At 39.6% G+C, this 13121-nt stretch overlaps 1 long non-coding RNA gene across 1 annotated transcript in view; it reads left to right on the top strand.

The window, feature by feature from the left end:
- Positions 1–6168, top strand: part of LOC131516792 (uncharacterized) — a 31975-nt gene extending 25807 nt beyond the window's left edge. Inside the window, exon 3 of the long non-coding RNA XR_009264249.1 lies at positions 5678–6168. This is a non-coding gene — a long non-coding RNA (uncharacterized LOC131516792). The remainder of the gene's footprint in view (positions 1–5677) is intronic.
- The last annotated feature ends 6953 nt before the right edge of the window (positions 6169–13121 follow it).

Genomic DNA, 13121 nt, shown 5'->3' with positions numbered 1-13121 from the left:
ACATCTCACTATGGACTAGCCAGATCATACATTTGATGACAAATGATTGCCTATCTAAACCTACTAATAAAGATATTTAGCATTAAATTTTATTTCCATTATGGAATAATCTCTATTGCCTAGTGAGTGATCAAATAGAAACAGTATCCCAAGATTTAAGTAGCTGTAACTTTTGGGGATGACACAGTCTCCCCATTACAATGAATACATGCAAAGCCTACAAAATGTGGTATATAATAAATATTAAGAGGCTTTTTTGTGGTCTGTAGATCCAGGTTAAGAACTCCTGAGGCACAGGGGTGCCTGGGTGGCTCAGTCACTTAAGCATCCGACTTCAGCTCAGGTCATGATCTCATCATCCGTGAGTTCGAGCCCCATATCAGGCTCTGTGCTGACAGCTCGGAACCTGGAGCCTGTTTCAGATTCTGTGTCTCCCTCTCTCTCTGCCCCTCCCCTGCTCAGGCTCTGTCTCTCTCTGTCTCAAAAATAAATAAAACCATTAAAAAAAATTTAAAAAAAAAGAACTCCTGAAGCACAAAGAATTTCAAATATAATGCAAAATTTTCAGATTGCAACTGTGTGATAACACAGAATTTAGGGGGTCAGGTTGGATTTTTGTTCTATCATGACACTGAGTTGCTCACAGTCAGTTGGGATTGTCTTTAACACATTCGAATGGTAGAGTTGGCCAAAATTAATACTATATATGATTTGATATCGCAAATAGAGTTTTAAACAATTCCTGTTTATATTGCATAGTGCATTCACTTACTAGAGCTGCCGTAAGGAAATACCACGGACTGGGTGGTTTAAACAACACACATTTATTTTTCACACAGTTCTGGAGTCTGGATGTCCAAGTTTAAGGTGCTGGCAGGGTTGGTTTCCCCTGAGGCCTCTCTCTGTGGTTTTCAGATGGCTGCATTATTGCTGTTTTTTCATTTGGCCGTCCCTCTAGGTTTGCACCTCTGGTGTCTCTTGATGAGTCCAAATTTCTCTTCTTCGAAGGACACTAGTCAGATTGGATTAGGCCATATGATCTCATTTAACACTGATGACTTTTTTAAAGGCCCTGTGTCCAGGGGCGCCTGGGTGGCACAGTCGGTTAAGCGTCCGACTTCAGCCAGGTCACGATCTCGCGGTCCGTGAGTTCGAGCCCCGCGTCAGGCTCTGGGCTGATGGCTCGGAGCCTGGAGCCTGTTTCCGATTCTGTGTCTCCCTCTCTCTCTGCCCCTCCCCCGTTCATGCTCTGTCTCTCTCTGTCCCAAAAATAAATAAAAAACGTTGAAAAAAAAAAATTAAAAAAAAAAAAAAAAAAAAAATAAAGGCCCTGTGTCCAAATACAGTCATATTCTGAGATAATGGGGTGCTGGGGCCTCACCATATGAATTTTGGGGGAGACACAAATTCAGGCCATAATGCATAGGATCTGAATTTAATTGCCTTTATTTTCTCCTAAAAGTATTATTTCACATGTCCAAATTTTCCTAGATAAATTATCCCTCAGGTTCCTTACATTAGGTAGAAATTGCACCTCATTTTCTTAGGTTAACCTGATGTCACTAAAAATGGCGTCATTAATTTGTGGCCCAAAGAAAACAACCATAGACAAAAGGCTTTATAAAGCAAAAATAGAAATAATTGGAGTTTGATGAGCTTCTCATGACTTTAAATGTCATCATGAAACAAATAATGTAAATACTTTATATATAGTCTTGAAAAGAGCCTTAATTGTTGTGTGGGCTTTTTATGTAGACGAAACAGTATACAGGTTGTTCTTGGCAATGCAAGGATTGCACAACTGATACCTCAGTTCTTACCACCCTACTGATTTGGTTATGTTACAAACATATCAATAACGTGTTTGCAAATCTGCCAGCTGAGGATGGAAATTACAAGGGAAAAAGAATCGGTGGGTTTATATCACAATAGGCTAAAAGATCAAACATGAGGCATTTATTTAGAAATAATACATGTGTTGTTAACTTTCACTGTTAAACTAACCTTCTCAAATAAAGTGTCTTATATTGGTGTGCATGCAGAAATGACAAAAGGTGAATACAAAGAGGGGAAAAATTATACAGCCGAAGCGTGGTCACAAATCCAAAGCAAATAAAATTAATATTGGATATTAAAATGGTAAATATTTAGGCAATAAATCTTAACATATCAAGGTTATCAGTGGGTCAAGTTCTACATTTGTGAAAAAGGTATCAGCAAAGAGGCCGGTCTACTTAGTCCTTTTCCCTCACCAAAGATCTTTTTACAAACAAGAAATCAGTATTTTGTGAGAATTGGGCTTTTTTTTTCTTCCCATTTTCCAATTTCCAAACCAGTTTTGAGCAATATTAAAGGCATTTAAATTCAGGAAATATGCAAAATATCAACAGAATTTTAACCCTATTGCACAATGCGTCAGATGAACGACGGAAATAATTGCTGTCGGTTTGTACTTTTTTGACCAATAATTCTCTGTATTTCCTGCAAGTAACTTGAGTGATGCAAATGACCTTATTTTTACAGCATGCTTTTATTAAATAGTTTATTATTTTGGCAGACTAATAAAGATTTTGGTATTTGCTTTTATTTGCAATAATATTACCACCACATAAAAAAGGATTTTATGTTCTTTTTGAGGAACAAGGAGGATAAAAGTGGTGATGGATAGCGCAGCTGAGGCATCAGCAATGAGCTGGAAATGAGACACATAAATATGAAAGCAGAGCTAAGAAAATAGAACTGCACCCTTGGCCTTTCTTAAAAGAACATGCACACTTCATGGTTCATTCACACTGTTACAGAAACTCCTTTTGTTTCCAATGAATCAGGGAATGCACGCAGTCTGAAACACTATTCTCACTCATAGCTGACTGACTCCTTCTATTTAATTAGACTCATTCCAGGAAAATATTTCCAAGCTTTCTGAGGATGTTTTGATTTGAGGAAAAAAATAATCAATTGACTGAAAAGTTAGTGGATGGAGGGCTGAAGGGGAAATCAAAACAGACTTCCTATTTTCACCGTTATTTAGCACAGGCACAGAAATGAAAGCATTGCGCACTGTAGCATCTTTAGAGCCGATTGAGCAATTTTGTAGTATTTAAGGATAGTCGACATAGGTGTCTAGGCAATTGAACGTGTCTTTAAGGGCAAATAATATTCAACATGTGTATGGAAACATTGGACAGACCACATTAGATGGAGGCTTTGGGAATTATGGCATTATGTCTTGCCAGCGATGGTCCGTGTTTATTCAAAAATTATAATTGTTTTCATGTTGCGTGTTTTCTGATTTAACGTCGGTGTGTGAATTTCGCATGTCAAATATTATATATTTATTGTCAGCAGAGTATGTTTGGCATTAATTTTTATCTTCCTCCATTAATAACTTGTTTCCTCATAGCAGCATCTAATCGTTACCGTGAATGGAAGCAGATTGTGATGAAGAAACCAAAGGGAAGGTGAATCTCTTATCAGGGCCCAAATCTGAATTGGCACATAGTAGCTCTTAGCTCAGTAATATTCATACGTAGAACTATTTTTCTTTGCACATGGAAGTGCAGCCAATAGATGAAAGTAGAAAGAAGTAATATGTTGTGAGCCGAGAAATCCACTGCTTCGTTATCGACATAATTCGAGTCTTACAGAGGGAGAGAGCTCTACCATTTGGACTCTTGTCTCAAAGGCTTACAATAGACATGATTCTGACAAGAGGTTGGTGGTAGCAGAACAGACTTAACAATTAATGGTCTGCCAAGGCTGAGTTCAGAGAATTGCTTTACCCAATGCCAATCATTCATTCCTGGCAGTAGTACTTCACATCTTTCCTGGGATGCCATCCAACCACAGTGGCATCTAAAATATATCGAGCAGTGTTGTTACAGTTGGAGGTGAAATTGAAATTTGCGCCAAACAGAAGTGACAAATTCACATGGCTGAGTGTTGCCTAGCAATCAGGTCCAAGGGGGACGCGGCAATTCTGCCTTTACCCATGGGGGTGCGTAAGGGGGGAAAGAAACATTTACATTAGAGCTTAGGTGGTCTCACAAGTAGAGCCAGGTATATGACAGACTTCCTCTCACTTGCAGGGTGTGAGGGGGTAAGGTATTAGGGCGGCATAGGGAAAGGAGGGCAGCAGCTGAAGTTGGTAGGATAAGCAGCTTTTGAGGCGGAGATTCTCAGCAGTTAACCTGGGGGAGGGGGAGAGCAGCAAGATGCCAAGATGCCAGACACGCTGCAGAAATTCATGGCAATTGGCCATCCTGCTGCCTTTTGACTGCAGGCCTCTGATGCACCTCTGTTCAGCTGACACTTGGCAGCTGTGTGGCCCCAGGGTAAAGGGAGCAAATGGTGGCTTTCTCTTCCCAGAAATCCACCTGGGAGCAAAGCTCCGGGTAGGCAACCAGATTAGGGAAGGGATTAGTGGAAGCAATAGAAGAGTCCAGCTGAAGTTCCTGTCTTGTGTCCTCACTTACTATTTTCCTTTGGGGTTCCCCAGTCCATCTAGTTTGTACTGGTCTTTTCTTTCTCTTGAAGAGTGCTACCCCTTCTCCCCCTGTGCTGTCCTCTAAGGTGTGGCACGGTTATCAAATCAATGTTTAACCTACCAAACAGCAAGTGGATGTACTCAAATACAACTCTGGGGGAAGAGGCACAGAGGCACAGTTGCTTGCCTGACAGACTTTTCTCAGGTCACAAACTGAGTGAGAGATTGTGTGCAAATAAGTGTTTTTCCACCACTCCCTTATTTGGCAGAAGCATAAATCTGGGCATTTGTAGAGTGGATTTAACTGTATAATGGAGGAATTTATGGAGGTATTACAGCTACCAGGCCATAGATTATTTTCCTTTTTGCCTGCATTTGTTGTTGTTGTTCTTTTTCTCTTGAACCGTCAGGGTCTGCTTTACCTGCTGAGTCTAGTCCTCACTGTTTATGAGAGAAGAGCCAGCCCACTCTTGACTGAGATGGTAGATGCTATCATTTCCGGGAGTGATCCCCCTACTCCATAGGCTTACTCTTAATGAATGTCAGGCTTTAGTGAATTGTCAATGTTGCAAACCTTCAACACCCGTCTATGGTATTTGGCTGAATTTGTATGTAACCTGTTGTTTTCTCAAAGAGACTATGAATTCCTAAGGGCAGGAACCATTTCTTCTAAGTAGAGTCAGATAAGATAAACTCTGAAATGGTGAAATTGCAAAGTGCTATCCAAATTTTAAGGTGTTTTTGTTATTCCTATTGTGTATAGTATGCTGTCCATTTTGCAATAGATGTTCAATAAATAATGGTGGATCAATGGATGGACTGGATAAATGAGTGGTTTGATAATGACTGATGAATATATAAAACTATACATGAATTTAAAAGATAATATAGATTATAAAGCTAAACAATAATAACAATAATAATATTATAATACAGTAATAATAACTGTACAGACTGCTCATTTTGTGACATCCTAAATTTTTTGCATAAATTAATTCATTTAATTCTCACAACAATATGAGGTAGATATTATGATTTAAAGTGAGGGGATTGTTGCTCAGGAATGTTAATCAATTTTCCCAATTGTAAATGAGGAGAACTGCTTTCTAACCGGACTTTAGAAGTAATCTCCATTAATAGCATTAATTGCCTATACATGAAAATGTAAAATTGGGATCTATTCTGTTTGAGTTCCGTCAGCATGAAGAGCTAAAGCATAATGAAGTCGGTGCACTATTGCAGTAGACAGAAGAGTGGCCCTTCAAAAATGACTACATCCTAATCCCTGGAGCCCCTGAATATGCTAGGTTACATGGCAAAGGAGGATTAAGGTTGCAGATGGAATTATGGTTGCTAATCAACTGATGTTGATCTAGGAGAAGGTTAGCCTGCATTATCCAGGTGGGCCTAGTATAATCACAAGGATGCTCAAATGGAAGAGGGAGGCACAGGAGTCACTGTTAGAGATATAATGTGAGAAACACTGCCTGGCTATTACTGGCTTTGAAGATGGAAGTGGACCACTAACCAAGGAATGTGCACTGTCTCTAGATGCTGGAAAAGGCAAGAAAATGGACTTTCCCCTGAGCCCTACCAATGCCTCGCTTTTAACCCTGTGAGACCCATTTTGGACTTCTGACCTTCAAAACTGTAGAATAAAAAATTTGTGTTGTTTGAAGTCACTAAGTCTGTGGTCATTGTTACAGCAGAAATGGGAAACATAAGGTTTTCAAATTTTTAAGGTTACAGAATGAATTTTGATTCCTTACTAATTCATCACTGAAGGTTAGTGACATAACTTCCAAGAGTTAAAAGTTGGAAGGATTAAAAGTGGGAAGAGTTCAAAGCTGGAAGCGGGGGCGCCTGAGTGTCTCAGTGATTAAGCATCTGACTTTGGCTCGGGTCAAGATCTTGAGGTTCGGGAGTTCAAGGAGCACCCTGCCATCAGGCTGGGAGCCTGGAGCCTGCTTCCGATTCCTATGTCTCCCTCTTTCTCTGTCCCTCCCTCACTCGCATTCTGTCTCTCTCTCTCTCTCAAAAATAAATAAATATTTTTTAAAAAATTTTTTAAGTTAGGGGGGGTGCCTGGGTAGCTCAGTTGGTTGAGTGTCCAACTTCACTCAGGGCATGATCTCAAGTTTCGTTGGTTGGAGCCCCACGTCGGCCTCTGTGCTGACAGTGTGGGGCCTGGAGACTGGCTTCAGATTCTGTCTCCCTCTTTCTGCCCCTCCCCTGCTCGCTCTCTGTCTCTGTCTCTCTCTCTCAAAAACAAACATTAAAAAAATTTTTAAAAAAAGTTGGAAGTCTTGGCCTCACTTAGCTTCATTATTAAACTCATTTTCAGGGGCACCTGGGTGGCTCTGTCGGTTAAGCATCGGATTCTTGGTTTTGGCTCAGGTCATGATCTCATGGTTGGTGGGTTTGAGCCCCATGTCAGGCTCTGCACTGACAGCAGCAGGCCTGCTTGGATTCTGTCTCCCTCTCTCTCCTGACCTCCCTGCTCGCACTCTCTCTCTCAAAATAAATAAATAAACTCAAAAGAAACCTTAGGTTTATTTTCATTTGAACTATGTACAAAGCAGATCTTTCCACTTAACATTCTATAATTCTTTACCATTTTTCTTCTCTAAAACAACATTTTAATCATATTATGATATTTAAAATTAGAAACCTGGTCATCCAAAATTGCCCAGGAAAGAGAGACACGAATTTCTATGGACCTTAATGGAAATTTTCTGTCTTGTTCCTTCACCTTCCTTGCTCTCTTTGTCTTTGTTCTTCTTTTTCATCTACTTCCACCTGTCCTCTGTTAAATCTCAAAACAATGATCCCCTCAAACCTGATAAATCTCTGGCTAAAGATCCAAAGAATGCATCCTTTTTCACTTGTTAAGTCTCAGAATCCTAGTGTTTTTTTTAGTCTTATTTTCCCCTTTAATAATAGTAATAATAATAATAATAGATGATATTAATATCATTTAATAATATTAAGCACGTTCTTTGTGCCATTATTTTGATAAATGCTTTACATAGGTCATTTAATACTCATAAAACTCTAAGAGGTAAACACTTTTATTATTTCTGTTTTTCAGATAAGAAAAGTGAGGCATAGAAGGGTTTAGAAATTTGCCCTAGTCCCTGAACTCAAAAGTGGAAGAGCTGAGATTCAAATCCAGAGGATGGCCCACCTTCAGGTGACATCTTAACCTTACACTCTGCTGCCTTGTTTGCTGTCACCCTGGTAGCAGCTGCTGGTCCTGAGCTAGGCTAGAAGTACTTGAATTATTCACAGTGCTTAAGATAACAAAAGATAACAGCACTTAAGTGCTCAGTCCTGAGGATAGCCCTGGGTGGTCAAGAAATAAACCAAATAAACATGGAGGAGGTAGAAATGCTGGTTATCCATATCAGAAAGTAGACCCTGAGCATATCAAGGAAGGGCCCTTGACTTATTTAATTTCATATTTTGAGCATTGAGCATCATGTTCAGTGTATAGTGTTTCACCAGGAATTCTAAATCAGTTTCTGGACTACCGGGAAAGTGTTGATAGTATTGAAGAATCCACGTGTTTTACAGTCACTATTCTCAACTGTCAAAGGAAATTATCCATCTACAATGATAAGGCTGCAATGTAGATAGATAAATCCATCGACAAAGATGAATTTCTTGTTTGTTGGCTTCTACCAGTTTAGTAAGATTATATATTGGTTTCTTCATGATGACCGGAAGCTTTGATTAACAGAGGTATACGTATAATAAAATGGGAAACCAAATATGGCTAAAAATGAATTTTGTTTGATAAACAAAATGTTTCAAAACACAGGGTTCATGGAGTGTAATGAATTGTGAAAGCTTTACTTAATGGTGATGATGCAGACAGGCTGATCCCGAGAAGCCAGGGGAGGATCCTATAGGACCAACCAAGAGGGTCCTTGGCTTCATGTGGGATGGAAATCAAACACAAGTCAGAAAACATGAAAACAGAGTTTCCTGAATAGTATAAGTGACAGGTAAAGAACAGCAGATGGAGTGTCTTGGAGACTCAGAAAGGAAAGGAGAATGAGTCTTGCTGCTTGGATTACAGATGTATATTAGAAAGTGGTCTAGGGTACTGTTCCTTTGGGAATCCAGGGCAGGGTCTGATCAAAGGCGAGTGTCAGGTGAACAATAGGTGTTATTCCGTAAATTACCAGAGGTAGGGGGTATTGATGCCCGTGTCTGATGGAGGTTTGTTTGAACTAATGTCCTGCAACCTGTTTGGGATCTGGCTCTTCTTGGATGTTATTAGGTGTTTGGGGCCTAGGACAAAAGTCAGAGATTGATTAACTTTCTTGCTTCCCCTTTGAAATGGGAACATAGCTTCTATGACTTACTCAGAGGCAAAATATGGATCATGAATAAATGGAGCCTGGCAGAAAAACAGCAGAGATGGAGGCTTTCTAAAACGGAGTCCCTTCAGTTTCTGAAACTACCTTAGTGGAAACATCGAGAACCACAAATACTAGTGTTAATTACGAAAGAGTGAATGGGTTCAAGTCCTATGTTTCCAAATATCCGCATTATACCTGATGCTTCTCTTAATGAATTACTTCTAGTTATCATACTTTAGTGCTAATTAGCTGATCAGCTCAACTTCTGTGACCAGTGATATGTAGCTGAGCTCGGGCCACACAGAAGGACCACAAGTTTTAATTACAGGGAAAGTAATTTTCTAGGAAGAGCAACAAAAGTTTATCTACTAGGAAGTATTAAGGGGCCAGTACCTTTTGGATTGGGTGGGTAGGCATGGAAGAGAGTAATATAAAGAGGAGAAAAGTATTGAAAGGAGATGAGACATAGAGCTAGAGACATTGTCTACTGTATAATTTGCCTATTCCTGGCACTTTTTTTGAAACTATGGTGCTTTTTTATTTGTTTATTTTGAGAGACAGCGTGAGTGGGGGAGGGACAGAGAAGAGAGGGAGAGAGAGAATCCCAGGCAGGCTCCATGCTGACAGCTGAAATCAAGAGTGGGACACTTCACCAACTGAGCCACCCGGGCACCTCACCTATTCCTGGCACTGTTAACCCAACAAGAGCAATTAATAAATAATTTCTGAACCTCTATTTTAAAGATATGTGCTATACAAAATATGGTTCTTTGTCCTCAAGGGGACATGAGACATACATACAGAGCTGGTGAGGAGAGAGAGGGAGGCACTTCATCTAAGCCTGTGAAAACATAAGTAGTAACATAAAATAAAGCATAATTTTATCTAACAGTACAGTAGATACCATGAGGTAGTACCAAAAAAATTAACCAGGGACAGGAAAGGATGCAAAAATTAGGGGAGGGAGCCATGATTATTGCCTCTGGAATCAGGAGGTTCAGAGCCAATATACTGAGATATGGAGGGGGAATCCATCTGATTTGCCCAGTGTTCCTTGACCTGGACCACACTGGATTACTCTTTTTTTTCCCCCACATTTATTCATTTTTGAGAGACAGAGAGAGACAGAGCACAAGGTGGGGAAGGGCAGAGAGAGAGGGAGACACAGAATCAGAAGCAGGCTCCAGGTTCTGAGCTGTCAGTACAGAGCCCAACTCGGGGCTCAAACTCATGAGCTGTGAGATCATGACCTGAATCGAAGTCGGATGCCTAACTGACAGAGCCACCCAGGTGCCCCTAGGTTACTCTTACTAAAAAAGATTTCTTTCACTCTCCTCTTAATAGAAGACAGCAGGTGAAGCTCAAGGGACCTCTTTTTCCTTTTCATGACAACCCTAGTATCCCCAACCTGGGTGGTAAATGGTTTAGCACTAATCAGAGTGCTGGACCCATGGATCCACTTGATAAATACCTGCTAATTGCATGGTAAAGCATAAAAAACATTTAACTTGGAGAAGATCTCACTAAATGGCCACTTTACCACTGCCTAGCAGTATGAGCTTGGGTTAGCTATAAATTGATTTTTATTTTCCTTATCTGTATAATAGGACAGCTAACTTCCACAGCAAAAGGTTAAGAAAACCACAAGCATAACTGAAATAACATGTAAACATATCTGATACCTGTTAGACACTCAAATATTGACGATAAATTGAAAAGTGTCCATATGGGTATAGACAGTTGGAAGCTGATATCTGAACTCTGAGTGGGGAGTTGTGTGGTATTTAGAAATTGGATTCTGCTGGTCTTCAATTTTCTTATGAAAGCATTGAGCAAGTGGATTTGGAAGGTCATGGAAATTATAATGGTCTTTATTTCTCAGAAGCAAGATATTAATGAATTCTTTCTAGGCCCCAAAGCACTGATATAATATTGAATACAGAAACAATGAAAAGCTTGGAGCACCTGGGTAGCTCAGTCAGTTAAGTGTCAGATTCTTGATCTCAGCTCAGGTCATCATGATCTCACAGTTGTTTAGTTTGAGCCCCTCATCAGGCTCCTTGCTGACAATACAGAGCCTGCTTGGGATTCTCTCTCTTTCCTCCTCTTTCTCTCTGCCCCTTTAAAGATCTGCACAGATATTTAAAGTAGAGGCTCAGAAATTACTTATTAATTGCTCTTGTTGGGTTAAAAATGCCAGTAATAGGTGAGGTGCCTGGGTGGCTCAGTTGGTGAAGTGTCCCACTCTTGATTTCAGCTGTCAGCATGGAGCCTGCTTGGGATGCTCTCTGTCCCTCCCCCACTCATGCTCTCTCTCAAAATAAATAAATAAACACAATAGAGTATGTTCTCTCTCTCTCTCTCTCTCTCTCTCTCACTTAAAATAAATAAAGTTTTAAAAATTAAAAAAAAAGAAGAAGAAATAATGGAAAACTCATTACTAACTAAAAAGACAACATTTGTCTGCCTCGTTGGGCTTTTGCTGCTTATGGCTTGGATATATATCAGTTGGTGCCAGTCGGTAATGACATTATTGGATGGCAAAAACAAAAAGTAGTGAACATTTTATTAAGCCAAATTATTCTGTTTGGCAAGAAACTACATCTTATTCAGGGATTCTTCCTACTGCTTTGGTATCAAATTGCCTTTTCATGATAGGGTGGCAATAAAGGATAGTAATTGTTTATTCAGATTACCTTTCCTGGGAAAATGAAAAGTTGGCAACTCTATGTCAGTTTCCCAATTGTTTTTTATTGTTGATTAATTTTCAGGTTCATAAAATTTGAAAGTCTAGAAATCACTGACCTAGAGCACCCACCAATAAATAGTTTTTATTTTTATCATTAGCATTGACATTATCACTAACAATGTTGAGAATAAACTTTCTGAAAGGAATGTTCATTGAAGAGTACCAAGTTTTTTAAAGCCTCACTAGCCTTTCCCAGCATCAAAGCTTAAAAACACATCCTCCCCACCCCCTCCTCCACCCCCCCCCCCCAACTCTGAGGAGAAAAAGATATAAGAAAGAAGGGGCAAGAGTCAGATTTTTTTCTACTCCGGTGGGAGCCTACTGACTGAAATATTTACAAGTGTGGAAATGGCACAGAGGAAGCCCACTTACTGCTGGAGAGGAAGGTCGAATCAGGCATGCGGCCTCCTCAGCGAGCCAGCTCAGGGGGCTCCTCTGCCCTGACCTCGCTCCAGGCAAGTAGCTATCAGGCCTGTTTGGGATAAGCGATACAAAGAAGATAAAACACCAACAACAGCTTTAATGTCAGAGCTGCTGCCTGCGTTGCCACTTTCCCAGCAGAATAATACAGTCATGTTTTTGAGGATATTTTAACAGGTATATTAGAAAAACTGAAGGAAGTAATTCTATAGAAGTTTAAAGGTCATGCATAAATGATAGATTTTAAGACCATAGTAAAGGCTTGGTTTTGACCACCTTCTGACTGACTTTTGAAAACATTTCCATGTAAATTAATCAACTTGTATAATGACTAGAGATATTTTCTAACTAAAGAACTCAGTCGTGAAATTGTTAATCTATAAATGATTTATCAAATGTAAAAAACTGCTATTGTTGCTACTATTTTTCTTACTGATCAGCAATTTTTTGTCTTCTTATTGTCTCTCTCTGGAATTTGACTTGAAAAATAATGTTTATTTGTATACAGTAGCCTTGAATGTGACTTGAGTTATATCAGACCTGTTGTTCAGACATATTGACATTAAGAGAAACAAAGGGAATCCAGACCTGACTTTAAGAGCTCACCATATTAATTTATTATCAGAACCAAGAGCGTGTATTTAGAAATTCAGTTTGCTTATACTATATCAGGCCCCACTGACAGCACTAGATAATTATTTAGTCTGAACATAGATTCATATGTGAGGTAGCATGCCAAACAACTTCGTGTCAATCAATGACAGGAATGGTTGCAATAATACAAGTAGATTCAACAACAGCATGATAATATCGTAGAAATGTATATTCCCTAGAGAAAGAATATGCTATCCAACATGGTGGCATTATCTGGTCCTCAGTTAAGGTCTGATAGCTTATTGGTCAGGGAAGCATCCCACCCTTTGACCTCTTCTGAGTTGAGAATTATTGTGATTCTATTTATCTGTTCAAAGTACACAAAGGAGTTTTAGCTCTGTCCCATTTTTATACATCACTTGTGACTGGGTAGCCAATGTTAAAGCATATAAAACTTGCATCAGAATGCTATGAATGCATGTACCTGTCTTCTTCAGGTTTA

This window comes from Neofelis nebulosa, chromosome 7, assembly GCF_028018385.1.
Source record: "Neofelis nebulosa isolate mNeoNeb1 chromosome 7, mNeoNeb1.pri, whole genome shotgun sequence".
NCBI classification, from domain to species: domain Eukaryota; kingdom Metazoa; phylum Chordata; class Mammalia; order Carnivora; family Felidae; genus Neofelis; species Neofelis nebulosa.
Note: the sequence above shows the minus strand (reverse complement) of the source record. Positions and strands in the feature narration are given on the sequence as shown.